Here is a 26,846-nt window from a genome sequence, read left to right as displayed (position 1 = left end):
ATTCAGATGTCACTACAAGCCTCTTGGAGACAGGACCCCAAACAAATCAATCCTGATTCCCCGGGGACTTGAGCTGAATCTTGTCAAGGCAGAGTCAAGCAGAGACCATGTCATCAAAAACATCTGCACAAACCCCAGTGAGTGGCATCTGCTTCTGGAAACAGATAGAGCTTAGGAGAGTACCGCGGCTTTCTTCCTCCCCTCTAATTCCAGCCTCGTCAACGAAAGGATTGTTTTGCAGACCCTGGGGTTAAACGGAGGAACTCTCTTCAGAACTGTTGAATGAGGAGCTGGACACCACTGTTAGCTCCCTGGAGCACTGAGAGCTGCTGTTTAATCTTCTAACACGCTCCAGGCAAGGTCATTTTTAATCCTGAGAACAAGATATCACACAACTGATTGGCAAAACCTTTCTGGAACTGCATCAATTCAAAAAGAATTTTCCAACACTTAGCAATGGTTAAAAGAATAGTAGCTATAACTGATTCAGAGAGATTAAAAGGATAAATCACCGAGGATGTTGGGGAAGATAAAGCCAGTAAAGTGAATAAATGTTCTGGGTGTGGAAGGAGACAGGCTGGTTTATCAGCCAACAGCATGGAGTCTCAAACCTAGGGCTATTAGGATTAACGTTGCTCTGTCCTTTAGAAACCCTCTAATGTATTCAGCAAAATGAAAGAGGAAAAATGTGCCTGAAGTGAGAGAATGTCATGACAGCCTGGTCTGAGAGCCCTGAAAGTGTTGGGAACCAAATCCTTCAATTTGGCAGCACAAAAGTCAAGAGACAGCGTGACCGTGGATGGTCTGGAGAAACATTCTTCACACTGTTGTGCTTTTTAAGATGGCTCTAGTCTTAGCAGTCAGTTGTTCCAATGCAGAATTATTTAATTTTGTCCCCAGAGATTAGTTTCGGCATTCTTATCAAAACCAGTAGAAAATTTTCTGCACAAGACTGTTGAGAGGAATACTTAAGGAAACATAGTTCTCTGATATTTAAATTTTTTATTTTCTGAGAACACAGAACTATGAAATGCTAACACTCCACATTTCTGTTATGTTCCAATTCTATTAACAAAAGAAAATTATGTGCTTTCTCTCTTGCATACAGGGAAGAAACTCCAGCACAAAACCCCCTCTGGAAAACAGCTCTATTTGCAGGAGATGCAGAGGCAAGACTGGCACTTCTCTTCAGTCCTGGAAAAAATCTTCAAAACATGATCATTTTCAGCTTCCATACATCTATCTGGAAATTCACTAATCACTTCTGTGTGTGAGTGGCTCAGCATGAAAAATAGTATTACTCCCTGCCGTGGCTTTAGCAAGACAGATATCAGCATGGCATATTCATATATCCCTCTGTGGATTTATATGTAAATATGCCAGCATCTTTGTGGAGGTCTCATATTTTCTAAAGATCCCTTTTGGCTATTTGCTATTAAAGCTATATCCATACATACGATATTATGCTGCCCTTTGGTCTTTATAGAGAAAAGAGGCTGTCATAAAGCTATCTTTATCATCCTTTGTCCTGAGGCTCACACAGAACAGCAATGTTTTCAGGGCTAACGAGATCCTTTATACAGCAACTTCTACAGACAGCAGCTACTTTTTCTGCAAGTAGCTTATACAGCGCTTATAGTGGACTCTTTATGTAGAGAGATGGGGTGTAATAAAAAAAAAAAGGATTCCTAATCTGAAAACTGTAAAAACACGGAAAACCGCCTAGGAGGCACTGGATGAGTCCACTGTAGGGTTCTGGGTTTCAGAGCTAGGCAAAAGTACCCCCCTCCCCGCCCCCCCCCCCCCAAAAACCTCGACTACTAAAAACCATTTGGAAGGCAAGACATTGTTTCCTTTTGTTTTTTCTCCTATTAGATCAAGTAGAGCTCCATCTTGGCATGTACAATTCCCCTCTGGATAAGAAGAGAAAGAAGCAATTAAGTACAAAATGCTAACAAAATGTCTGAGTGAGTCAACTATGCTTCTGAAGTATCTCTGGGTTTTTGTACACCTATGAAAATCATTTCTAGGTCAAAGAAAAATAAAAGTTAGGGTAAACCTAGGAAAAAGTGTCATATTAGGATATTTATATAAACTGTCATTCTTGTGTTTTCCCCAAACCTCATGTGCTCTAAGCAATCAATCAACAGCCTCCACAATCAGACTTGGAGTCCTGATGGAGTAGGAAGATGTCATCCAGGGAGGAAAACATGTGGAAAATCTGTTAGCCATGTGTGTCATTACTGATGTCAACATTTAAGTAAATATGCAAGACCTACCTAAGATTCCTACATACCTACTGCAACGCAAATAACAGAGAAAGCTTTGCCAGATTAAATGATTCTACATTTATCTCAATCTTTTATCCAGTTACAGATTCGTAACACAAGTATGTCTTCTAGACCACGAGCAATTTGAAGACTGCTGCAGCAAATAATTCAGGAGCAATCCATTAGATTAATTAAAGTTTTCACCTTTAATTACCGCCAAATTGACCTGAAAATAAACATACATTCTTAGTATTTTCTGAATGTGAGCTATTATATAATTAATTCCACGTAGCAAAAGCAGCATTCAGGCTCCAGAGATTCCCAACACAGTTTTTCAGAAGGTGAGAGTTAGAAAGCACAGGCAACATCAGCAGCGATGTTCCATTCAGACCACAGACAGGCTCCAGCAGTCGTACAAGTGGGGAAAAGAAAATCAGCCACTTGTCATCTAAATATTAAGTAACTATTGATAAAGGCATTCTCGACTAAGAATTAGGATTAAACTTTCAAAAACTCATTTATAATCGTATGTAAGACAGTGGTGAATGTTATAGCATACATACTTAAAAATCAAGAGATTAGAAAACCACAAAATTTGGATTATACAAGAACAATGTCCAAAGCAGAGCACTTGGAGACTAGGTACCCTACACAAAACCTTATAACAAGCTGCACCCATCTATGTTATGGTAAAACCCAAATGCACTGTCATTAAGTTTTCAAAAATCAAACAAAGAGTCCCGAGCAACCTCAAATTTTAAGCCACTAAATCTCAGTAATAGTTTTTAAGGAGAGTTCAAAAGCAAAACAGAAAAGTCAAAGTCCAAAGGTATCACAATGACAGATCAAAGTGTGAAAAGGGATTAATGCCATCTCCAGCAAATGAAGTTTAAAATTCTAGTGTATTAGAGAAGGCCTTTTTTGAAATGGTAATAGGCTATACCTGAGCTGAAAAGACAATTAAGATAGTGTTAATTTTTTTTTATGGTATCTGGCAGTAATATTTTTATCCTGTTAATTATACAGTAGACAGCAAATGTATATAATATGATAGCTCCATGCTGAGATGACATGCCTGCTGCCTAGTTAAGTGGCTACATTTATCCTATAATTAGCTTGCAGGAATGTGATTTGCATTGCATACCTAAGAGTATATATAATGTCAACTATGCCACAAAAGCCTAAAATGGAAGCTGACACTCTCTTAGCTGTGACCTCTGTATATAACAAGGTGATGCCTCTCGTGACCTCCTGCTCTTTGTATTCAACCACACACAAGAAATGCATTGAAGTAATGCTAAATGTATGACAAATTCAAAACGTACGGAAATTTAAAGTCAGGGCAGAAAACCAGGGCTGATGCTTCAGTCTGAACTCACCCCTTTACCAGGAGTCAGGATAACGATGGTTAAAAGGCAGCGTCCCTGATTTACTGGCATTAACTTTGAATTTGTTTGCTTTTGTACGAAAAAGAGATTTCCCAGGAGTGTTTCCCCATCTACATATATTTAACTCTCATAGGAAATATGTAGATTCTCTCTGTAGCTACATATAAAGAAAAAGAACTTGTTATTACAATGCTATGTTAACATCTCCTACATTTGCTGAAAATTCTGGTTGGGTATAGGGAGTTTCACTGCTGGGCACACCTGGGTGAGTGAACACCTGGAATGAAACCTCAACCCCCCAGTGAAGGAACTGTCAGCCATTTTGTTGCTGCTAACACCAGTAAGGGATTTCACATTTCAAGTGAGCTACTGCCTCATTCTGAGCTATCCCACTGATGTCAAACTACTTGTCCATGAGTCACAGGTTTTGTTCTTGTCCAAGGACATGCAGCACCACATCATTCTCAGAGGTGGAAACGGAAACCAACCAGCCATGGTTCTGAGGCTACGTTGGGCTTAAAGCCTTACCCAGGCTTGGTACCAAATCTTACCTTCACAGTTCTGCAGCACCATGAGAGGCATCAGGCTCCCAGGTGCATGTTCCCAGCCTCTCCTAGCCCTTCCTATGCTGGGAGACCTTAGGGAAGCAATAAAAAGTGGTTACCGGTTGGTGAGCTTTCCAGCTGGCCTCCAGTCCAACTGGGTAAAGAGGGAGAGAGCCTGGAGAACATGCTGCTGCAACTTGCCCAGAAGTGGGGAGCTTTACTGGTGGAAACATCAGCACCTCGGGAACAGCACAGCAGGAGCAGACACATGAACTCAGAGCAGCACAGAGAGGAGGGAAGGAGGAACAGGAGGAACACGCAGGGGTTGTGGGATGCGCTAGGGAGAAGGCAGCTCCATCGGTGCACAAAGACCAGGGAGGGTGAGAAACGCAGCAACAGGCGCAGTGCAGAAGAAGGGACAGGGGAGAGCAGGGATTCCGTGCAGCACTGCAGGCTGTGGTCCTGCCAACACGAGCCCCTTCACCACCCCTCGCTGCGCTCCCTGCCTTTTCACCAGCTTGCCCGGCGCTTGGAAGCCCTCTGAAAATTTGCAAGGCATTCCCCTCGAAACATTTCATCGTGCAGCAGGGCTCCAGCGCACGCTGGATACCAGCCTCCGGCAGCTGTTGCATGCGGCCTTCACATTTTGCCTTTTGAAATAAGCCTATTATTCTCTCTCTTTCTTTCCGTCCGTGATGAAACGATACTCTAAACTTCTCTATTTAAAGTACATAACATGCTCTCAAGTATGTATTACTACATCTGTTTGCCTTATTGAACAGCTGAAAAGCATTTAAACTATTATTCACTTTTTTATTACTATTCAGGACATGTCTGCGTATGTTCTGCCCAATCTTTTTTTTTTCTTTTTTAATAATAATAACGTTGTTGATTGTTACAACACCACCTGGTGTTGCTGGCAGCTGTGCTCTTAGGACAAATCTGGAGATATGTGAGGTTTCATTAAAGCCCCAGGTCCCGGAGGCATGTGATTAGATAAGAGCTTTTTGGTTGGGTTTGTTTGGTGGGTTTTTATTTGTCTGTTTAAAAAAAAAAAAATCATGATCTTGTGAGAAGGAGCTGCTCCTTACTGTGACCCGGGCATACCCTCAGTGGACCAAAATTTCACAGACCTGAAAAGAACTCGGCATTTTACGACTTTTCATTTCAGACTTGACCAATAGTTTCAAGGCATCCTTAGACATGGAACGTTTCCACAAAATACACATGCATGCTCGCACACGCACGGACTTCATGCACACCTTGATGGGCTACAAAACAGTAATTTAGTAACTGTCATCAAAAGGATGGGTATCATATAAATCTTCCTCGCACCTTCTTTCTCCCCAGCCACACCTTTAAGCCCACAGTGTTCCCTAAGAGCAAAGGAAAATGAAGATGCTACTGAGAACATTCCCACTGACACTACTAACTCCAGCGGCGTATGGAGCTATTGCTTACGCTATTTTTCGCTGACAGGCAACTGCATAAGAAGTGACACCCCCGAAGAGCACCTCAGCATCCAGAAAAATCAATGACATACACAACAGAATGAATCCCAGGTCAGCCAGCAGGACTGGGCACTGAGCTGCAGCCCAAGCTCAGCATTAGGCACCTACCAGGCAGAGCAGTTTGCAGCGACTTCATTACCTTTGATGCGCACCATGTACAGAGAGCCACTGGTCTCTGACACACTTAGTATTTGGTTGCATTAAAATAAAACTCTGTTTTTCCTCATTCGTGTATTTTTAAGATTGTCATTTTCTCCCTTAAACGACTCTTTTTAGTTAACTTGATATGTAAAGCTCCTCCAAAACCCCATGGAGTTGTTATCTAAGAATCAAGCAGCAGGATGCTGGAGGAGTAATTTAAACAATAGCTATTTCTTGTCTTGATGGAGCACCCCGTTTTACAACATGTTGAAACACATGCAGCTTGATTAATCTTAGCGGGCACCAAAGAATGCAGCAAGGTTTCTGCCCTATGGGAAAGTGTTTGTGCCAGGTGGCAGAAGCATTCACCCTGAAGAAAAATGGATGGTTTTCAATAACTCTGTCATTTTTCTCTGGACCTACAAACAAAGAGGATGAGCTTTTCAGCTCTGATTTTGATTTTCACATTTCTGAAGTCGGTCTATCAGGAGAAGGAAAAAAAAAAAAAAAAAGGTGAATTACGAACCAGCTTTACCCCATATGCCCTGGCTGAGGCACATCCAACCACCTACACGCGCTTGTTCCCGGCATGTTGCACAGTGCAATCTCACCGAGGGCTGCAGACAGCTCCTCTCCTCGGCGGCTCAGCTGGCAGCCTTCAGTGAGCAGTCCCTAAGCCCCAGGAATTGCTCAGTTTCCCCTGACCAACCCACCGTCCTGCTGCTGTCCTAGGGCAGATCCCAGTTCCCGGGGAGTACCTCCCCTTGACTTGACTTGGGAGGATTCCCATTCCTCCGCTCTCCCCAAAAGTCGCTATTTGGCTGTCAAAATGGTTAATAAAGGGCAACTTTGCTGCAAAGCCAGTCCAGAGATGTGTAAGGACCTGCCGCGTGTCTGTGCCAAGGTGAGATGCCTATGAGAACAACCCAGGTGGGTGATGCAGATTAACACTGCCAAAAAGACACTTGCTCAGCCTGACTGTGTGCCTCCACAAGGGCCATTTACCTTCAGGAAATGGGGCGGGCACTCCGCTCACAACATCTGAATTTCAGTGAAAAGATGCACATCAAAGCATCGTCTCGAGTGCCTAGTTTTAACTGGTATTAATATTTAACTGGAAATCAGCCTCACTCGACAGTGGGTGAAACATACTTTGTGCAGGATGATACTGCCCCCAGGAAGCCTGGAAAATAAATGCTGGGGAAGCACCGCGCCTCCCGCACACCGCGCGCACGCTTCACAAGCGCAGAGTAAGGAAGAGGTTACAGGGAGCCAGTCTCACTTCGGAGAGCACCTGAAAAAATGTTGATTTTTGAAGACAACCCCAAGGGGGAAAGCTGGGGGGAAATCTTCTAAATGGTGTGAAAGAAGCACAGCTTTAAGATCTCCCAGTTTAAACAAACATTTTTGTTTTGTCTTTAACTCGAGCTAATGAAGTGCCCCACTTAGTCTGAATCGCTGGAGGGTTAGAACAACTAATACCGACATCGCCTTAGGTCACGAAGCATGAGCTCAGCGACCACCTTTTAGTATTCAAGAGCTGCTGCAAAACAAGCGCGGGAATCCGGTGAAGCTAAAGAAATAGACCTACCCCCAGCTCCGCTCCGAGCTCTGCTGTGCTTACTGAGGAAACAGGAGACAGTAGGGGCTGCGACTCAGCGCAGCTAACACTTTGGCAATGTATGCAGATGATGCTGAGATATGTAAACAGCGCTTGAGATTACGAGCATGGTTGTGTACATGGGTCTCTATATAGAGACACCGTATCTACATACTTAAGCAGCATAAGGCAATCTAGCATTTTTCTCAATAATTGGTCTTTCTGCGTGCAGTGACCTGGCTGCTGTCCTGGAGAAGCAAAATGAGCGAGCAGATGCATAAGGCAGAAAATTCTGTAAGCACATAAAACCCGAGCAGTTTGCATTTTAAAGATGCTAATGCTCCTTATGCTAAGGAATAGCACTGAGCTTGCTTTTGTACTGAAGGCCAGATCCAGCTTGTTCTCCTCAGATGAGAGATTGCACTGGTTATTACGAGTTGCAAGGGCAGGAGGAGAAAGACTACTTCTACTTCTCCCAGATAATTTGAGAGTCCCCCCGTTACCCATTATTAAGCTTCCATTTAACAACCTGTGAGCATGAACATGCACATGAAACCATAATACAAAAGGCTGCTTTTTGACCTTGCTATGCAGGAAATCACTTGTGGTGCACTCTGTATTCAGCTCAGTTCCTAAGATTACAGAATACACTCGACGGCAAGAAAAAGAAAATGAAAAAAGAATAAAAAAAAGTTCTGCGAAGCGTGCTGAGGTGTGCCTGGCCTGAGGCACAACTTCCTGGACAGAAGGAAGCATTGCTCTGCTCCCACAGGGGCACGGCACAGCAATTCAGAGGTCGCGCGCCAGACTTGAAAGCGCAATGGGACCCAGCACAACGCTTGGTGCTTGCCTCAGATGCACACTGCTCTCTTAGCAACATTAGTGGCACCGGAACCAGTCCAGTAAGCTGGGCAGAGCACAGCTCAGCTGAGCCCCCCCAAAGTACGGGGCACCCCCCGCGGCACACGGGCACAACCGCCCCGAGAGCAGGCTGACACGGGCACGCTGCACACGCCTGATGGCGGGCTGCCTATGCTTGTGCCTGGGAAGCGCAGAAACGCCTCAGTACAATGTTTTTAGACTTCACCAATAGGCAGCACATGAAACGCTGGAAATGCCTTTGATCTTGGCAAAATTAGGAGATAGGACTGTATTTGGGTCAACCGCCCCTTCCTCTTGCACCCTTGTAGGAGAAAAAAATCTGAAGGGAAAGCAGCACAACAAAGACAGCGTCGCTCCTTTGAATAGAGACAATAGATGCAAGCATCTCTAAAATAAAGATATTGTGATTGGGTTATACGTTCCTTTTTTAAAAAAAACTGCATTAATTTTGATTTATATTTAAATAAAAATGATTAAATTTTATCTTCTAAGATGGAAATGTTGTGATAAATACTGGCCCGTGGCCAAACTAATCTCTAAAGCCTCCAGCTTACAGCCCCTGTTCTCTTGTATGGATATTTGAATGGCAATGGGTTTTATCAGTATTTCTAAAGGCACTCATTTAATTATGTGGTTGTAAGAATTTTCAAAACCCCAAAGAATTAACACTACCAATACATATTCATATTTCTCAAATTAATTCAACCTGAACATTTGAAAATATTAATTTAAAAAACACACTCTTTTATTTTTTATTTCTGTAAACACCGAGAGCTCTTTTCTGGTCCCATTTATGCACTCGTTTTATTTTTTGTTTAATTAAGAGAAAACGAGGTAGCGAGCTCTCTGCACGTTACCTAATGCTGGCAATTGATCTGGTTACAGCGGGGTGCGTGATCAGAGAGGATTACTGGGAGGGAGAAGGGTGCTGGTTGCCCATGGCAAGGGGCAAGCCCTGCTGGCTCCGCTCCCATGTGTCTGCTGGGGAGCCCGGCCTGGCTCTCGCTGCTCTGACCCCACTGAGTTCCACAGTGCTACGCCCAACTTGCAGCACTGGGAGCCCAAAGCCAGGCCAAGCAGGTTCCCCAAGCCACCTACCTACGAGGGATGTAAGATGAAGACCTTTTTAAGGGCTAAGTGACACCAGCGCTCCCTGAGCAGCTTTCCCAAAGCAGGGTGCTTTTGCTGTGATTTAGAAAGCCAAACGCTGCAGAAGGCATGGCCGTTATTTTATCTATACACTGAAGAACTCGAAATGAAAAATATTCTCTTACCGTATAAAAAAGAAACCTATGCTTTAATTAAAAACGTTTAAATGAATCTGACGAATTTTTGGCGAAATTCTGTTTATAATGTACATTCATTTTGATTTCTCATGATCTACCCACAGCCTATAGCAAACGGGGCTCCTCACAAAGGAAAAAACCCCAGCATCAGACACTGCAAGCTCCTCTGCACAGCAGCTCACCAGGTTCCTTTAAAGCCAATGGTTTAAAACCAAACTTTTTTGCTTTTTTTGTCCCTCTGACATCGCATCCCAGGTATGAAATGCTGCATCTTTTGACAGCTGCTTGCCCAGTCTGACAGGGCAGGTACCTTAATTAGCATTCCTTCTTCTATCTAATCTCACGTGTAATTAGCTGGCATCATTCTAACATATTTACTACACATCGAAGGGGAAATGACATTACTGCATGGTAGTTGCCACTTTAACAAAAACAAATGATGGGTATATGCAGTTATTTGTACGGAAGTATTCACAGTTTCTATTGTAAAGCAGAAAGGTTAAGAAAATTAAGAATTCTGAGCAGCAGAATTTACTCACTTCTTCAGAAATCTGCCCTATCTCAGGTTCAAGAGTATGGCAGAAAGCTGGCTTTTTAGGCTCCCTCTAACACCCATACTTCTATCAGTTTAACACAAGCAATAACAAATCTAAATTCCCTATCCTACCTCTAAGGCTGCTTAAAGGACTTGCTGTCCTGCAGGAGCCATGATATAGGAGACCAAAATCTCTAAAGAAATGCCTCGTCCATTGATTTTAGTGGTACCATTGACTGAAAATTGTTCTTTCCATGGGCTTATAGAGAATCTGGTGGCTGTCACTGTTCATGATTCAGTGAGAAAACTGGGTCTAAAATTACTGTTGCATTTGGGAGGATATGTGAGGGATGGAAATCTGTCCTCATTTTGTGTTAATATTTTATATAACACAAATATAAACCTTCTATACCTAATAATATATTGAATTCCATCGCTAATACGGCAGCCATTAAGTAATCCCTTAAAAAGTCTCCCTGTTTAGAAAAAAAGAGAAGATATTCAAGTACTATCATAGAATATTTGGGGGGGGAATACATACATATATATGTATTTTAAATATATATATATATAAGTATGCATATATATGTGTGTGTGTATGTATATATGTAAGAATAACCAGGCAGTAAGCATTTTAAATTGTATTTCAGACACTAATGCAAGCAGCTAATCCTATTTACATTCATATTAGCCCTGGGTATCTTTTTCCCTAAGATTTACACATTTGTATGCTTGCATGAGTTGAACTGCTTTTTGCATGATATCAGTACTTTTGTAATTTAAATCTATAAAAGGCAATTTCTTTTAAATATACTTCCTAACAGTGGGTGAAAGAAGCACTAAACTTATTTGAGAGCTGTACACATCAGTAAACATGTGCAGTGAACTCCAGGCAATGTGCTGTGAGAGAATTAATCTTATACTGTATTAGCTAAACAGAAAGAGTCTGGGACTCAAAGTAACAAGCACGGAAAATGCCCATACATTTTCTTCCTATTACCTAGAAAATGTGTAAGTTTTAGAATTATATTTTTAAATTTAAGCCTTTTCTCAATGAGTGGTTAATTTGATGTTCCATTACCTCACTCATTTTAGAATTTGTAACAAATGTAGTCAAAAGGGAGGTTAAGCACCATCACAAGAACCATACTTAAATGTCTATAATCTGCTTGTACGTCCTACAAACGTATAAATGTGGGACTTAAGGACAATCTTCATGGTGAAATTAACAGGAATTAGAAACAAGTCTTTATGTTAGGGACGTGAAAATCAGGGCACTCGTATGAGAAAGTTTTCAGATATGCTCAAGGAGTACAGAAACTACTCGAGCTGTAAGACTTGCACTGTGTGCAGTAAGTCACAATGCCTTTGTTGTTGTTATTTCTTTATTCTAGAAGTTCATTGTTTTTTTCCCAGTGCCTTCTGCTCCAGCACCCTGTGCTCTCCCCACCTCACCACAGCCCACAAGCCTCCTGCCCTCTCCTCCTTTTGACTTTTGAGCATTCTTCCATGCGTCCTCCTGCTTCGTTCCTCTTGTTTGTCACTGCTATTTGATAACAACAGCTTATAACGCTCACAGTGATCCTTCATGCATAAAGAGATGCTGGGTACCCGTTACAGATCGCACCACTGATGGATACTGCCCGACCTCATGAGCCAGCTGGGTTTGCGAGCCATGAAACCAGAGAAACTCTGATTCCAGGATGGGATTCCTCAGCCTGCTAACTCAAAGGGAAGGCATCACTCATATACAACAAAACAAAATTCTGAGTAACTTGAGCACCTGTCATTCCAGAAGCAATAGGATCAGCCCAGCAGACAAATGCTCACAGATTGCTAATGCCCTTCCTAAAAACACCAGCTATTTGCAAATGACTGGGAGGAGTCTACAAGCAGATCAGAATCTCAGGTTGGCAGAGCAATGGGCATGCACAGCATCTGGAGCTACAAGGACACCAAGAGTGGCTGCAGATCTCGAGATCTGCACTCAACTGCTGCAGCACTGCTTTGCGGTTTTGTTGGTTTTTGTTATTGTTGGGTTTTTTTGTTTTTTGTTTTTTTTTTGCCTTACCCCTAAAGGAGTCAAGAGCACAATTCAAGAAAGATATCTGCACGTGGAAAAGGGCTCATGCAGGCTGCCCTTGATGAGCCACCTGTCACACACGGTGCAGGCAGAGCTGCTGCAGCACAACCTCCCTTCCACCCGCCCTTTAGGAAACAGCCCCACCAAAGAGCTCTTTCATTTTAGCCCTAGCACTTTAGATGTGAAAACTGGATATGAATACTGCCTTAACGATTCCCCAGTCAGCCAAAGGGATCAACCAGAACTGATCTCAGCTCTTTGAAGCTGGTTTTTACACAATCTTCTCTGTGTATCCAAATTTTGTCCTGTTTTTCTTATACCCCCCCCCCCCTCCCCCCTTTGCAGGGAGGGGCCGGAAGAGCAGAGGGAGGGAGGTGAAGAGGAATGGTGAAGGGTGAACCCGCACAAAGGCGAGCCGGGGAAAGGGACTTTGTAGCTGGTTGCAAGGGCCTTGTTCCAGCCTGCTTCAAGCCCTGATGTGGATATGAAGTCACCGGCAAACTAACACCCTCAACTTTAGTTAAAAGAACTATAAATCTGAAATGAATGTATAAATAATATGCAACTGTCTAGACAGTATAGGTCACTTGCAAAGAGACTGGGTCAGGAAAAGATTGTCCATCAGTCAGACAACCATAACTGATTCTGATGCTAAATAATGGTTTAGATATTCAGTATTCTATATATGCGAAAGGCTTCACTGAGCATTGGATCTTCCCAACCAAAGTAGCTTTCTACTTACACGTATCTTTATGCAGCCGTAAGAAAATGCACATGCTATTTAAACATTAAAATTAATGCTGAAAGAAAAAGCTATTTAGCGAGGGACTGGAACCAACCTATGTAACTGGCTTCTGGTAAAGCAGAAATAACTATCATATTCTATCTTTGGTAAACAACCTAATCTTATGATACCAACAGAATCTTAAAAAGGACGAGAATTAGAACCTAGAGCTAACAAAGAAACTTATTTCACTTATAGAATCAGCTCACAGACGCATTCAGGGAATTGTGCGCTGCATAATCCTACTTGGAAATCTCCCACTTCAGAACGTGCAAACTCTCAGGTATCACAAATGTAACCACATTGACTACGCATGCTTTTGGAATTATTATGTGCATTGTAATGCATGTTTTGCTATTATCTTAGCAAAATAAGTAGGTGGTCTTCACATAACAATATTGTCATCCTAGTGCTTTCACGATACACAGAAAGTTTTGGCAGCACTTGGGTGATAACAACCAAGAGCTACACAAAATATTCAATTCGTTAGCAATGAAGAAAGCACATTTTAATATACCTGCTAAAAGAGAACATGAAGGTGCAGGGATAATATACTGGCACACCCATGAGAAGCAGGGGCTCTGGCTGCAAGGTGCAGGCGCTGGCTGGGTGCGGTGTCACAGGCTCCATGGGGACACAGAGCCACATGCTGCCAAGCAGCAACCCAGGTGTGTGCCCTGGTGCTCAGTAACACACCTCCACCAAACAGAACTGCAGTCACTCCTATTAACAGCTCACTACGGCCGTGGTACGGTGTGCCTCCCAAACCCTGCAGGTGTTCGTTCTGAGTGGAAGCACACAGGTTATCTTGGCCTTCAAGTCTGGATCCTGTCAATGCCTACTAACTATTTCTCAATGGACTTAAGCCGAATTCCTATTCAAATCTTGCTGTATTTGTATCTACAAATGCTATTAAACATTTCTGCACAGAAGCTGCAAATCTGTGGCTTGAGGGTTATGTGAACCTATCCTGGCCCCACCTGAATGCAAGACCCAACCTTATTGGGAATCTTAACTGCTACACACAAACAGAGGAACAAGAGTCATGAATGCTGAATGCAAAGCTTGCTCCTGCCTGCCCTGGGGCATTACACACAGGATGCGTTAATGGCCTCCAGGTGCACCAAGGACACTTGCAACTTGCACCCAGCAGAGCAGCTCAGCCCTCTCAAACACCAACCTGCAATGGAGCACCTCCCAGAGGCGTGAGGAGCACGAGGGCCTGGCCTGCAGCCCTGCAGACCTCCTCCCACAGCCAGCGACCTGAAAGTATGCAGGTGGGGAACACCCGAGTTTATTTACAGGGCTTAACGGGCAGAGGTTCCACAATGAATATCAATGCAGAACCACGGGTCCGATCTCCATCCAGATTTCTGTATTTCCCTCTGCCAACATAAATGGTTAAGAGCGAACATTATACACAGCATTTGAGAGACTTGTTTTTAATCAAGCCTAACAAAATGAACATTGAAATTATCGTTTAAGCTGTATGGGCTAATCCTGTTCATAATTAAAAAGACTCCCTTGCAGTTGAGAAGAATTAAGATCAGGAAATACACAGTTAAATTAAACTGTTACATGTTGGGAAGTTTTTTGCAGCTTTTGGAAGGCAGAGGTTTCGTGAGAGATCCTATTAGCTGATAGCATTTGTTGTCTCTCCATCAGCAGCCTACAGGCAGAGATTTAGGGCTCGGAGACAAAGAGATGATGCCAAAATAGCCGTTCCTGAATAACTTCACATGTGGACACTTTTATTCTGGAACAAGAATGCAGTTATTCAGAAATACCTATCCCTATTTTAAATTCAGACCCCGCATTAATCCAAATTAGCTTTCAAGTACAGCCATCCCTTAGGCTATTAGAAACCCGATTGTGCCTGGTATTACAAACCGGTGTAGAAGTCCTCTTCTACTACTCTGCCTCTAATCAAATTTATTCCGAGTTGCGCTGTGGGGAAAGCAAACTCATGCTCACATGGTACATGATTTGGAATCCTTGAATCTTTTTTCCTCCTGTGCTTTTTTTTCCTAATGATCGCTGTCAGCTGTTCAAAGCGGCTCTGTCACTGCCATCAGGTATTCCTACTTCATCCGATTGATTCCATGAACCAAGGTTCAGACATGCACCGCTGGGCTGGAATTCAATGTACTCATTTTGAGTCTAAAACACAGCACTATAAACTTTGAATAGTTCAGTGGTGGTGGAAATTCTTCATTGCTGCCATTCAAATGGAAAAGGCTTTCATTTTGGAGATGCTGCTCCATGTAAAGAGATGGGTTTTTTTCTTTTTTGCTTTCTTTGTTTTATAAAAAGCAAAAAAAATGTTAGGCTTCTTTGGAAAACATCACCTCCCTGAGGTTTAGAAAGCATGAGTTTAGTAAGCAACTCTAAAGGCTTGTCTACACTTGAAAATTAACTCGGATCAAGATAGAAATGTGAATTTATAGCACAGCATGTTTTTATAAAGTTGCTCTCCTTGCAATAAGCCCCCAGGTGCTCTTCATACATGTATATTCCTTAACGAAAAGTACCTTGGCTTACGTAGCATGCAGACCATGGAAGAGGCTAGTAATTTTCACATATTTTTGCTAAGCACAGACAACCACTGGAACCGAGCTCCATGCCGGGTAGAGGGGAGCGCCAACAGAAAAAAAGATGCAGAAAAAAAAGAGTCCGTATTACTCAGTGCAACATTAAGCTTCTTTCAAGCACATTCCCCCCCTCAGCACTCCTCACCCATCCATACAACGGCATAAACCTGGCTTGTTACTGACAAGAACCTGAAAGTGCGCTCATTTCTTAACAACAAACAATAAAAGGCAAAAGAAAATGTAACAGGCACTAACCAGCCGGGAAAGCAAAATGCTGCAATCTCTTAAAAAAATAAAAAAAGAATAACAGTTTTTAGGGCTTTAAGGCTTGGCCAAAATTAAAGAGGTAGCCATAGAAAAGCAGGGTAGGAAAAAGAAGGGTCATTACTGAAGTGTTCGCATACTAGGGAGGGAGAACGCAGAAATAAGGGTGCGTTGCTGCGCTGCCTCTCCTCAGAGAGCTCTCTCCCTTCAATGCAGAAGTTACAGAAATGTACAGAAATGCTCAAGATCCTTATGGCTGAGAACGGGGCGAGCTGCCAAGGCACCCAGCTGTGGCCGCTCCCTCATCCTCACACACCAAGCCGGGCTGCAGCGCTTCCAGAAGCATCAGTGCCAGGCTACCTGCACGCCTGCTCCACGGAACCAGGCCAAGCAGTTTTAGCAGAGCCCGGCCCAGTGAAGAGCAGCGATACCTGGCCTGTACAGCGGTGAGCACCGCACAAACCAAGCCAGCGAGGAAACAGCCTTCACCAGCCAGATCTAAGAGAGCGGGAGGCATTTTAAAAGTCCTCAAAGTCATTACCTACAAAGGCAGGATTCACAGGGTCAATTCAAAGTTGTATTATTCCAAACGACGCTACTCCTCTGTTCTTGGATACATCGAAGCCATCTGGCTGGTTTGCTATTTACTGCTTTGGCACTACATTTTGGCAAATGAGTTCTTTCTGAAAGAAAGTTTTATTGCTATTTTGAAGTAAATTTTAAAGCAACACTTGGGGTGAACGTAAATATGCAGTGAATTGATTTGTGCCCAGTTAATTCAGTTGTCTCTGCCAAGGTGGCCTTTTTCTTTGGATCTGTTTGCATTTCATTTGGTGACAGTTTGACCTTTACGATACAGAACTGCAGTTTTCTTAGAGTTACTCACATCTATCAAGAACCAGCAAGGCAACACTGAAAAGCCAGTCTTCAGTGCTTCCCTAAAATTACATTTTCCTTTCTAATTTAGGGAGGAAAAAGCTACAGCATCGATACTTCTTCCTATTTATTTTCTTCCTAAGTCCTAATATTGGACTGCATGCTATAACTGTAATTACCTAATTATCAAATAATATTTTGTTGATAAGACTACTAACCCGTAAGACTTTTCTTTATCAGAGAATTACGTGAAAACGTCTTACATAAAGGTAGCTGCACGTTTCTTCGTTATCACTCAAATGGAGAACAACCTGGTACGAATCCGCTGAAACAGAATGGAGAAAGAAGTACCAACTCTACTGCAATGAAGCAAAGGCAGGGCCAATGGCTGACCTTAAAAAAGAGAGGGGCACAAGAGAGAACCTTTGGCAGAAGCGTTGTTAGTGGCATGGTAAGGAGCATCATGCTGGATGGTCACTCAGACCACGATCTCAAAAGGCTCAGCAAGAATGCTTCATGCAGCATGCCATTGGAAGTCAGCGCACGGGATGTAAAACTAAACATGAGTAATCCTTTGCAGAACTGGGGCCATATTTGGTTAACCTTTCGTGGAAAAAAAAAAAATCTTAACATTGTTTTCTAAGATTCTATTAAGTCCTGCTGTATTTTAATAGGAATGAGGATTTTGTTTCATTTTTGCCACTCAATATTTACATGGTTGAAAGGAAAACAACGTATTAATCCAATCTAATCTTTTGAGAATCAAAATCCCAAACAACACGTGAGAAATGCAGAGGAACACACAAGCAAAAGGGAAGGTCTTTTCTACAAAGCCTTGCGCACACTTAAATCCATTTTAAGAGTCTAACCATTATGAGAGCTTTAGAGATTAAAACAATAAAAAAAAAACATCTCTCGCATGTAGAACACTTTGAAGAACAAGTTGCCTTCAAATTTCTGTCACTGACGACAAGTCAATGATAACATTAGGAAATCAGGATCACAGAGATGCCAGAAAAATTAGTCAGAATGTATCATGCTGCCAGATCAATCTACTGCCCCAAAACTAAGAGTGAGATCTGGACAGCAGAGGAAAGGAGAAACATGAGCCACGTTTTTAGGACAAGAGCCCAGCAGAAACAGGGTGATTTTAAATTTATGTTTCAAAAGAGTTGCAAGCTTTCGGCTTCTGATAAAGAAAAAAAAAAGGGGGGGGGGAGCTTGATGAGAGAAAGAAAGAAAGCCATTCCAGCAGAGTAATAAATCCCAAGGCTTAAAAGAAATGTGCACTTCACCTCAGCTGGCCACCCTGGAGCAAAGCAGCTCCCCCAGGGACACTTCCAAGCTGTCCTCACACCCATGAGGCAGTTCATCACAGCCAGACTTCAGTTTTTCAGCAGTTGCCTAATTACAGTGATTTCACATCTTGGATATGCAGAATCCCCAAATATAAAACTAAAATAAATGAGGAGGTAAATGCTGTTTTATGTATATATGTGCAACACTTGTGCTGTAAGGGTCTGTCCCCTGAAGGAAGAGAGGAGAAACAGGCTGGACAAGGTGACTGCATACTAAGGAGACACAAATATCCAAAAATGGGCAGTTTCACCCAGACACGCGTGGAGTCCCTACTTTCTGATACTGTTGACTATACTGAGCAAAAGTAATAAAATTAGCTCTTCCATGTATTAAAAAACACTCAAAAAAGTGACAAAAAGTAGTAACAGAATGGCACGCTGCAGTAGGAAAAGAGACACTGCACTTCACCAGAACTCTTTGTAGTGCCTCTCCTTGTGGGGCCCCACCTGCAGTATGGGCCCGCAGTGCAGGAAGGATGGGGAGCTGCTGGAGCAGGTCTGGAGGAGGCCACAAAGACGATCAAACGACTGGAATATCTACCCTATAAAGAAAGGTTGAAGGAGCCGAGCTTGTTCCTGGAGAAGAGAAGGCTCCGGGGAGACCTCATTACAGCCTTCCAGTACTTGAGGGGAGCTTACAAGCAGGAGTGGGACTGACTTTTTATACGGGCAGACAGTGATAGGACAAGAGGGAATGTCTTTAACCTGAAAGAGAGGAAATTTAGGTTAGGTGTTAAGAAGGAACTTTTCACTCAGAGGGCTGTGAGGGGCACAGGCTGCCCAGTGAAGCGTGGATGCCCCATCCCTGGAGGGGCCCTGGGCAGCCTGATCTAGTGGCTGGCAATCCTGCCCACGGCACAGGGTTGGGAACGGATCATCCTTAAGGTTCCTTCCAACCTAAGCCATTATATGATTCTTTCTGCGTGATACAGCCACGCACCTTCAGAAGGAGCGGTCACTGTGAGCTGCCTCTGATACTAAGCTGGGAGAGCCCAAGGACTCTCATCGCTGGAGCCAGGCGTCTGGCTGACCAACAGTGCACAGATGACAGGAGACATCACATGATCCAAACATCCTTTGCCAGTCTAATCACCAGCTGGGTTATGGAGGTTCGGTAAGAGCATGTCTGGGTCTCAGATCAACTCTCCCAAGTGGAGATTCCAATTCTACAGGAGGATTCTGCCACGGAAGAGGTGAGGCCAAATTCACCCCTACTTTTGATTTGCACTATACAAAGCAGCTAGTGCACGCTCACCCCTAAATCCCCATTCTTCCTTGGGAAATGACGTTGGATTTCAAGGCCGATATTTCACCAAAGCCTTAGCAAAATGGACGGCTGCATTTGTCCCCACTACCACGCTCCGTGTCACACGCTCACGTTGGAAAAGTTATTCAGCAGCTTTCTGACAAGGGGCTCTGAAGAGCAATGTGTGATCTGAGGCAAGCTGAACAGGGTGCTGTTCTCACCAGAGAGGTATCAAGTCCCCCGTCAGTCAGCGCTCAGCACACCAGCGCCCAGCCTGTCAGCTGCAATTTGCCCATCTCCTTCTAGCAAACCGTCCTCAAAAAAATAAACACTGCTACACAGAGTGCCATTTGAGCTGCAGCACCCACTTGGATTTAGCTTATTCCCCAGTCTCCTGCCCCACATTCACTGGACTTCCTGGTAGAAGGAACACGCACAAGCAACTACACAGAAGGTGACTGCATTCACACCGCCTGCAGGGACGATCAACACTGCATACAGCAAGCCTGTAACTCAAGAACTCCCTTCTCCTTCTGTGCTCAGACAGTGAGCAGGACGCTGTTTCTCTAAATTTACTTTCTGAAAATGAATTTCTTTTGCAAATGACCGTTCTCCAGGCTGTTTATATGTGGCTAACTATACATGCTTCAAAAGCTGGCATATGTGGAGCAGTCCTACAGACTATGTGGCAGTGTGCTTGCACAAGCTTCCCTCCTGGTCGAAGGAAGCAAGAGGTAAAGTCACGAGAGCTACTGAAAACTCCACTGCGGGAACCACAGCAGGCAAAGCATCTCTAAATGCATCTCATCTTCTAAACCTGGAGATCTTTAGGCAGAGGTAAAACTGCCTGAGCCACTCGTCACTCCTTGGACAACTCAATGGCACTTGTATTTCAGTTCCTTGCCACCTTTACACCAACACAGTAAGCATGCACAGACATAGCTCTATTGAGAGCAAAGACATTTTCCTGGTTCATTTAATATGAAATTCCCTATTTGGAATAAATGTATAAACACAACGCAAATGTCCAAAAAGCATCCAAAGACACTCCCGTTACTCACAACTCTACCCCACGCACCAGTTATAATTCAAGTAGGAATAAGTCTTCAGGCAGTAAATACCATGTAGGAAATACGTATGTATTTACATTAGATATGCTGGAACACTTCACTGCTGTGGGTGAGACCTTGGGTGCATGCGGGAAGCCAGGACTTTGCCTTCTGTCCATAACTAAATGGGCATGAATCGAAGGGGACACCTGTGTCCCTCCAGCAGCCATTCAACTAGCTGTGATCACAAAGCCTGCAACTGATCCCTGCGCTTCAAAATTGTTGCCAGCAATGTCAGTAAGACACTAAAAAGTTTACTGAGACTCACCAACATACCCGCTCTCGTTTCTTTTGTTATTCTCAGATCTCTTCTTAAATTACTCAGTATTTCTTCTGTTATTCATATTTGGCAATGGTACGATACTGAATGAAAGCAAACTACTATTTGTTTCAACTTTACACAGCTATATCAAGATAATTTCTCACAGATATCTGAAGAGATGTTATTTTCCCAGATACTGAATATGCTCAACTATCTGTCTGTGAGCAAAGATAAGAAGGTATCTCAGTAAGTCAGCTACTCTAGTCTTTCCAGCTACACAGAGAAAAAAAAACGCTGTGTACCTTATAAATGGCAAAATGGAGTGCAAAGACTAAGTTCAAAAGTGAAATGTTCCCAAAATCCAGTAGGTATCTGTAACAGCAGGTTTCACTTAAAGTGGATATCGCTTTACTGGTTTTAGCAAACTTCAAAGTAAGCGTCCTAATGCTACTCATTTTGTATGTCTGTTTTACATCAGTCACAATTCTGTATCACGGTTTCACTTCTGCCTGATACTTATCATAAATTTTTGTAACTGGAAAGCACACTTAGTATATGGATTAAATTAAGAATGGTTTTACAAAGCAGCATGATAGCAGACATTTATGTTATTAACTCACTTTTTTACATATCTGCTGATATGTTGTTAGTGCACGTTAAAATATGGTATGGTAATCCATACCACAACCATAAGCAAGATAAATATATTTAACTGAAACAGAATCAGAAATCAGGTTAATGGGGCTCAGTTGCAACTAACTGAAATGTAGAAGATTTTTTTTTTCAAATAATACCATTAAATTTTAATTCATTATAGCAACTTAACTCAATGGAAAATGGCTAATTTTAATAAAACCAAGTCACTGCTGATAGTGAAATCTTATACCTACAAAGTTAGTCTCCTGGGAACGCAAACTGGGAGTGATACATTGAATAATGAAAAGGTATTACCCCAAATGGAAATTCTACACCATCTGCCTGCAAGTGGAGTGGCCGGGATGACTTCACAGCCTCTTGGTCCTTCTCTGTTTGAGGAGCAAGACAATCTGCAACATCAGCATCCGCAACGCAACTCGAGGGAGTTTCACACAGCCCTGAGAGCGCAGCCAGGATGCACTAACGCCTCCCTGTTCCTTTAGAAAAAGCTAACTCCAGAAGTGCTGTGGGTCTATGCCTTCTGTGAGAAGTAAGCTACAGATGGAGAAGGATCTGAGAGCGAGTGGCACCCCAGTTCTCAGTTACAACTTGCTACTACACGTGGAAGCTTACTCAGCCCACTTCAAAAATTAATGCAGAAGCGGGTGAGATCAGTGGAAGTACGTTTTGCTCAATTTCCTACACCTTTGATACAATCTGGATAGGATATTCATTGCTGTCATTCCAATTTTTCCCCAAGGCAGCTGTTCTCAAAACATCTGTAACCTGGAGATCTTTTTTCCAACAAGCTCCCAAAACGTAGACTCATAAACATATAGTGTAATTATAATAATAATCTACTGTCAAGCCTGTCATTTCGCTAGGAATACTTAATTCCAGCCTCTCTAGCTTGTGCACACAGCACGCATGCAGTTGCAACCACCAAGGATCAGGAGGAGTCATTTGCAGAAGGGAAGGTGGCAATCTTATTCGTGACCCCAGGAGCAAATGACCCTATCAGACACATTGCCAAGGTAAAATTATTCCTTAAAGCTGCAATAACAGCCAACCATTGGAGCTTATTTTAGAAGCATTTCATTAATACAGCAGTATGAAAAAGAAAGGCTGAGCGCCGCTAAAAGGGAAAATTTTAGCAGGCGCACACATGCCTGAGCAGCAGGAGTGAAGCTCTTCTGCTTTCTGTCCAACACACGTGCAGAGCTGCACCAGCACACAACGCCTCTACAGCAACAGCAGCTCTGCATGCAAGGACCAGGGCAGAGGGCCCCTGCAGGCAGCAAGGACCACGGCTGCAGCATTCACTGCATGGGGAAAGCCAAAAGGCCTCCTCACAGAGGTCCTAAGTGCTGTCACTTTTCCCCTGCAGTATGGATGACAATTGCCACTTTACCTCCGACTTCAAAAAGCCAGTAACATCTTTCAGGTATCTATTGCTGCTGTTTCTCTTCAGCCGATCCCCTTCTCTGCCGTTCCTACCGGCACTGGCTGACGGCACGGGAACGGGAAGCACAGCTCCAGCACCATCACACAGATGCTCACGGTAGTCAGGAAAGTGAGATAGCACAGAGGCTTTGGTGTTAAGCCAAGCTGAATTTTCTCAAACAGACTGTGAGACATCAGCACAGAATCAGCGAGATCCTGGAGAGAGCTGGGGGCAGTTGTTTGGGCGCCTTCTGTGCCATCTGGCTTAGTTCTGAGTTATTTATCTAAGGGTCCTGCACAAAAGCAGTTGTAATTACTCCTCAGTCCCCCTCCCAGTACGAGCAAGTATGGCATCAAACCTGTCAGACTTTGACACATTCACAAGCCATAGCTGCCCCCACTGCGGAGGAATAATGATTTACTGTAATTTTGAGATTATACAACAGTTATTTAGTCATTTTATAGTACAAACGACTACTTTAGTAAGCTTACAGATAAGTTATTAGTGAGGTAGATAACTCCTTTGAAACAGTAATTTAATTACTCCCTCCCTTGAAAATATACAAAATCTAGCACACATAAAAGGAGGCATCTCATGCACCAACTTGTCTGACACTTATAAAGATGTTCGGAGACATGAAAAGATGCTGCTGGAATATGTATAACCACTGAGTTCCAGAATAATAGCAGTCAAAAAGATAAGATATCAAGGATCTTTGCAGTCATTAAATACTGCTAGAGGCCACATTAAAAAAAAAAAAAAGTTATTTTCTCTTGACTGTCAGTACATTGACTTGCATATAGACTGCATGCTTCTCAGGGCCAGCATCACCTGGCCTGGATGTGTGCTGCTCCACATACCAGGCCTCTCACCCACAGCTAATGCTCCTAGATGAGTTACTGAAATAAAAAAATACTACGAATAAAAAAGGAAATCAATTGCAGGTTTTATCCTCTTTTCTTAGAGTATATTCACACCATCACCCTCAACAGACAAGTAGCTTTGAACCACCCAACTCACGGCCACAAAGCGTGCAGCTGCAGCAGCAGGGGCTGAGCGCACACACCACCCGCTGCTCGGTCGGTTCTGCAGAGTGCACAGACAGCACGAGCAGAACCCAGCGCGGGGACATCCACACCATGGGCCAGGACAGCGGTTAGGGACCCCTTTTACAGCCACCCTTTGAGGTACTCTGCAATCTCTTGTTCGGAATGATGTTTCTCTGTCCCACGCCATGTGGAAAAGCCACACGAAAAGCTGGGGAAAGGAGGATGCTGAAGGCAGAAATCAGAAAGCCTGTATGGCTCACCTTAGGTGGAAGTTTAATTCAAAGGGTGAAGAAAACAGCCTTTAAAAGCAGGAAAAATGATCTACCTCTTGAGGTCAGTTCCACCATAGTATTCACACTGCTACACATGCAGGTAACCCTTTCTTTCCTCCAGATAAGAGCTTGATTTCCAATCCTTTTTAAAATACAGCACCGAAGCCACACTTATTTATTTTGTAGGCTGGTTTAGAAAGAATGCAAATGTCATCAGTTGCACTAATTCTCCCACTCCACCCCCAAAAATCCCCCTACAACACAGCTGAACTGCTCAGACAGAACTGCACAGCTGATCCCGTGTAATGTAAAACACAGCTTAACCAAGAGACCCCCCAAAGCTGTAATCCTGTGCTACGTGCGCTGCCGAACATCTCCTGGCTCAGACACCGCTCCTGGTGCCCACATGTTCCGTACCAGCCACCCACACCGAGCTGCTGCTTGTTTAGGGCTGGATACGGGCGTAATTCATGACACACGCACGCCATACCAGCAACAGAGAACATGTACCAACTGCACTAATACTTATCAATCAGTACAAGAGCAGCCCATCAAAATGCTGCTGTTCTCTGCAGGGAGGGAGCCAGACAGTTGGAAGCAGGTACGTTCCTCTAAGAGAAAATGCATGCTACAGTAAGTATCCATTCCTATTAGACATTAATGTTGGCATTCATAGTTACGTAAGAATTTGGATAAATACACATTTGTATAAGTGTTATTTTGAAGATGGGAAATACAAGTCAGCAGTAAGTCTTGAATGCACAGCCCTGACGGAACGGGCAGCGAAATGTCATTTAGCAAACCCTCGGCACGTGACACAGCCACACATGAAGCACTTCTCACTGCCATTCTGCTGCCTTACAGTTCACAAGCTTTATTCTTGCTCTCACGCTCTGCACCAAGCAGTAACCGGGAGCCCTGAAGCACTTCGGGTGACAGCACGAGGCAATACAAGCCGCTACATCCTTGTGAGGATGCTCCTTGGGTTCAGCTCTGCTTTCACCATTGCACCAATACACAAAGACGCACTGACCACCAAGACAAGCGCAGTGGGACTCCAGCAAAACCCCAAACTCAGCATGTCAAGGACTTGGTCAGGTTCTCCCGTCACCTCCCTTCACCAAGGCGGTCCCATCCCAGCCAAGCTCTCACTCATGACTCAGCCGCACCACACATAGGGAAAGCAAGAACTTTCATTGCCTTGCTCAAACAAGGTAACTGCCCAGAAGTCAATAACTTTATCGCTGGAGATATTGTTGTTAATTGTCTCAGGGGCCCCATAAACTTAAATGACTCTCCAGATAAGGATCAGCAGACTTCCACGTGACATGGAACTCAGAGAGAAGCACCTCGGGAATGTGAGTCAATCACAGGTAGAGAGGAAAAAGGAAGAGCGGTTATTGGGATGGAAGAGAATGCAGCATAGTTTTTCTTCACATTTTCGTATTTCAAGTTTCTGGCAGTGAAACGGAAAGCTTACACGGTCCATTCTGACATAGGGCCTCCATCCGCCACAGAGACCAGAGCTCCATTTGCTAATATCTTCTAAGTTTAGTTACTTCCAGTATTACTTCAAAGAAATTCCCTGCAAATGTTTTGTCAACATTTCTGGATGCTATGTTTGAAATTACATAAAAACAAAGGCGGTAAGAGAAGAAAATAATCCTAACAGTTATAAAATAATTGAATTTGGCAAAGAATTATGGACTAAATGAATAAACAGTCAACTTTTCAGGTGAATTGTACATGCAACTTTGACAAATCTGTTGTTTCCAGAAGTCTGCAAAACCTGCCTTAAACGTTACGGTAAAACAGAGACATGGATTCATCAGTGGAAGCTGAGAACCTGGTATACATTTGAGGGTTTCTTTTAAAAGAAACTCAAGAAAGATAGTTCACTGAGTGTGTAATAGTTCCTCCCAAGGTAATTTGCTACGATGCTAAAAATGGCCCCAGAATATCAGAGGCGAGATTTTATTCTATGATAAAACTAAAAAGCGTATAAATTACGGTTGGCAAAATAACCAAGGATAACACTAATTTATGTAAATACATACTCTACAATACAAAGAAATATTCATTTTTGAGGAGCATATAATAAGATTAAAAATCCACTGATTAAAGCAAATAGCCTTTTTAATGCATTTTGGGTTAGATGGAGAACGCTTCTAACACGAAACAGAATTTCGCTAAATTCAAATATAAATAAAAGGAAATTAAAGAATTAATTAGAAACAACAAGATGTATTTCTCATCACAGCCAAGAATACAAATCAGATAAGATAAAAAGGAATTTTCTATCAAGTATTGTCTATCACCCACCTCATCTGCCTGTGTGATCGCAACTTCTGGGATTCTGCTGCTTCTGTCATCTTTTCATCTCCACGCCGAGCTTCTTCTGTTCCTCCACGAACTGAGAGATCCGAGGAACCACAGCCTAGCACTTCACCAACACGCTCCTCATCTTCTGGAAAGTCAACGCTGACTGAAGTCTCAAAGTCTTCTACAAAGGCTGACAGGGACTCTTTGTTAGCGCCGCACGCACTGTCATAGGTTACCTGCGCTTCGTCAAAGGTCTGGTGTCTCAGGATGACAAACTTTGTTCCCTGTTGAACAAAGAAGAGACAAGACATAAAGGGCCTTTCAATAGGACACTGACTTCTTTAGCTTTGCCGTGAACTCTATTTGATACTTAAGGGATCCTAAGCATGTAT

General features: G+C 43.2%; 1 long non-coding RNA gene across 3 annotated transcripts in view; it reads right to left on the bottom strand.

The window, feature by feature from the left end:
- The window catches only part of LOC110404340, a 231,108-nt gene that overhangs the window by 194,575 nt on the left and 9,687 nt on the right, over positions 1 to 26,846 (bottom strand). For all 3 annotated transcript variants that reach the window (XR_002442161.1, XR_002442160.1, XR_002442162.1), the window contains exon 2: positions 26,455 to 26,738. This is a non-coding gene — a long non-coding RNA (uncharacterized LOC110404340). The remainder of the gene's footprint in view (positions 1 to 26,454; positions 26,739 to 26,846) is intronic.

This window comes from Numida meleagris, chromosome 10 (genome assembly GCF_002078875.1).
Source record: "Numida meleagris isolate 19003 breed g44 Domestic line chromosome 10, NumMel1.0, whole genome shotgun sequence".
Lineage (NCBI taxonomy): Eukaryota > Metazoa > Chordata > Aves > Galliformes > Numididae > Numida > Numida meleagris.
This window is presented reverse-complemented; position numbering and strand designations above follow the sequence as displayed.